Source organism: Mytilus californianus, unplaced genomic scaffold (genome assembly GCF_021869535.1).
Source record: "Mytilus californianus isolate M0D057914Y unplaced genomic scaffold, xbMytCali1.0.p SCAF_6, whole genome shotgun sequence".
In the NCBI taxonomy this organism is placed as follows: Eukaryota; Metazoa; Mollusca; class Bivalvia; order Mytilida; family Mytilidae; genus Mytilus; species Mytilus californianus.
Genome location: NW_026262712.1, coordinates 105,389,034 through 105,392,639, shown reverse-complemented (window position 1 = coordinate 105,392,639; position 3,606 = coordinate 105,389,034). Strand labels below are relative to the sequence as shown.

Here is a 3,606-nt window from a genome sequence, read left to right as displayed (position 1 = left end):
CCAGTGAACAACATCAATAATTAAAGACATCTACAAAAGTCACTCCCGGAAGGTGCTGTATCCAATCGTTCCAAAAGATTTCCAACTAAGTAAGGCAAATGATAATTTAACTGAAATAGTTGCTGAAGCCATTCTTAAATGTGCAGAAAGAGCGACAATTTCTTAAAGCGACATGTTTAACAAACAATACGCATTAAGAATTACTGCGTATTAATGAATCAATGTAGCCAAGAAGAACGACGGCTTACGTAAGAGAAAAAAAAGAGAAATAGGGTATATTTCTATATATCGGTGTACCCTCGGCGGCATTCGTTTCGAAATACACCTACTGACTCTCAAAATCTAACTGAATTCGGTTTTTTATTTTATCTCTGACCATGAGCTCCCTTAGAAAAAAATTCTGGATCTGCTATATGGATTTAGACATTTTATTGACATGTTCGACTTATATGAACCATGAAAAGTTCAATAGGTAAATGAACATCTCCGTTCTTTTCATCATTTAGCGACCGACAAGATTTTACTGAATTTGTCTTGTTGTATGTTACAGATTTATAATTCAAATCATAATTGGGGTTATTTCTCTTACTTTATTTTCGCTCGTTTACTGAAAAAACGACTGCTATCATTTTTTGTTATAGCAGCTGTAAATAGTGCCACCAGTGGTACAGGAACTTGTATTTTAAAACGGTTCGTGTTGTTTTACCTTTTTTTATTTTGACATCATTTAAAGGGTTTGGAAATTTTTAAATTCACTAGATTTTAGCATTTGATTAATGAACACCACATGCTAAAAGCAAAGGAATAAATCGTTAACATAGTATTGAACTAACACAATTATTTGTTTTGAATCTAAAAATCGCAATGTACAATAAGTTGCAAAAAAATATATTTAAAGGACAATCCGTCATGTACGATAATTAAGCTACAATTTTTTTTAAGGCATCCGATGTTAATAACACTCATTATCGTGTCAACGTTACACTCTTATGCATTTATATATCATACCACATCTTTCATTTATATCTACTGGGTATTAACATGGAAGGGAACAATGCATATCAGTCTAGTGATTATATAGGTACACGAGTAATTAGTCAATATGTATGCTTTAATTGGTAGATAATCCGGTATTATTAAGATACTTTATCATGGAGCAGGCAGCAAAAAAATTGAGAACAGAAGAACAAGCACAGGAAGGCACACCGCCGAACCATTCGTTATCTCCATTTAATTTCCCTGATTTAACCATCAAAATTGGTAATGAAAAGCTTTATATTAACAAATACCATTTAATGGAAGTGTCACCAGTTTTCCTAAAAATGCTAACCGGAGACTTTAAAGAGAAAGACGCCAGTGAAATTGAACTTCCAGATGAAAACCCAACAACATTTGCTCTTTTTCTACGACACACATTGCCTGGTTTTGAATTGCTTAAACTAACAGGTATTTTCAGATAAAGAATAAAAAGATAACTTTAAGTACTATGTTTGTTCATATAATTGGTATTTATGTCAGATGTCATCTGTTTCAGAGGGCAAATGTGAGACATTGACATCGTTTACTATTAAATTGTTGTCCCACCATTGTAACTCTAATTCATCATTTTGTGTTTTAAAAAAGTGCTCAAGTTTAAACAAACTTAAATGAACCCGCTTTAGTGCCTAAATGCTTTTAACTGACTGAAATAATAATGGTGAAAAAATACCTTCTGACCAACTTACACGTTTTTTCTGTTGGTATAATGGGGTATAAAAAATGTACAGAGGCACATAAAACTTGAGTGCTAGGTGTATATTTATTAAAATCTACAGTGATTTACTGCATATAGAGAAGGCATATTTATAGCGTTTTAGAATATTAAATCCTCATAAAAAACAAAATTGTAATGTATTCACCGGAACAGGGGTAATCTAATCAAATGATGTCCTATGTTCATAAGAGCTTTGACTTGTATAACGATTTTAGAACAGAACAAATGGTATAAAAGCAAGCGATTCCCAAATTTAGGTTTCAACACCTCGGTTATTGCATCTTTGAAATAATTTTTATTATTTACAGTAAAATTATCTAGTGGTTTTCTTAAGAACATGTCAGGAGCATATTACATTTCAAAAAGAAATTGTTTGCTGTGAATGATTACTAATTTGTTTTGCATAATAAATATTGTCTGGACAATAATCGTTTACATTATATCCTTTTACAGAAAATGAAGCTCATCTTATTTTACCATTGGCACACAAGTACCTCATGAACACATTAGTGTCAAAAATCGACCAGAGTTTGTCAGTCTATGTGAAGGAAAATAAATATCTAGAGAATTCACATAGCAAACTTGCTACTGAGAAATTAATGGATGATATTTTGAAAGCTGAACTCTTCAATTTACCAAATTTTTTAACAGAATGCTTAAAGAATGCGTATAAATTGTCGTATAAGGTGTGTATAAAAAGCCCGAAGTTTCATCGTATTTCAAGCGATACAAAATCAAAATTGTTATTGATGAGATGTGAAGAGTTAGAATTAGGAATTGAAAAATGTTTAAGAGTTTTAGGGAGAACGGATTTATATGGTCGATGTAAAAGTTGTGATGATAGAAAAAGGGTGGAAGAAGCAAGAAGCATACTGAATTCCAACGAGTTAAATAAGTCCAGATCGTTAGACTTATGACGATATAATGTATTAACATACTCTCGAGTTCAAAGAAAATGTTTTCCAGAATTCATAATGGACATTTCTGTTTAATAGGTATACCTTATAATTATTTGTTTTGTTTTCTATATGTTGTGTTTTGTTTTGTACTGTTGTTTGTCTTTTCGTCTTTTTGTTCACCATGACGTTATGAGTTTATTTTTGACTCATGAGTTTGAAAGTGACTGTTGTAAGCCTTTTTTTTTAAGTCAAAATTTATTGAATTACTCATGTTTTTATATTATTACAGAACTTTAATTGGACAAATGTTTTGATTTGTAAAACGAATGTTGCCATAATCAGTTTCCAAAATAAAAAAAAATACATGTTGATGAGACACACAGTTTAAATAAAATTTACTTCAAGGTCAAAGGGAATGCACATTAGTGCGCTATAAAGAATCAAGGAAGAACATATAATTGACAAATATTTAAAAAGAAACAAAAAGAGGCAGAATGTTAAAGAAAAACGAACAAAATCATGATCAACAATTAACTACGAAGAGACAAACAACAATACATACAAATTGCATTAAAAGATTAGGACACACGAAAACTAGCAAACACCGGGGTGAACTCATCTTGTCTGTAGTGGCAATTACATATTCCCTGTGAAGTCGCTTTCGGTGTTACAATCGAGGATATAATATTATACGGATATTCCATAAAGGTCATTCAAATCATGATGACGTCCTAATAATGCATAGAGAAATTCCTTCAGGAAGGGAGGATTAACCAACCTTACATTTTCTTTTTACATGCTCCCTGAATCGCGGCTTCAGTGCTAAGATTACTACCTAACTGTTACTGTGTGATACAATTTTTTGTTCTTAATTCTAAATGGCCTTTGACCACATTAAATTTTAGGGTTAAACTACAATTATACTTCTGCACCGAAGTTGGCGGATATACATTT

At 31.6% G+C, this 3,606-nt stretch overlaps 1 long non-coding RNA gene across 1 annotated transcript in view; it reads left to right on the top strand.

Moving 5' to 3' along the window:
- LOC127706300 (uncharacterized) overlaps positions 1–2,958 on the top strand; it is a 3,222-nt gene extending 264 nt beyond the window's left edge. The window contains exons 2-3 of the long non-coding RNA XR_007984402.1: positions 1,123–1,446; positions 2,207–2,958. This is a non-coding gene — a long non-coding RNA (uncharacterized LOC127706300). The remainder of the gene's footprint in view (positions 1–1,122; positions 1,447–2,206) is intronic.
- The last annotated feature ends 648 nt before the right edge of the window (positions 2,959–3,606 follow it).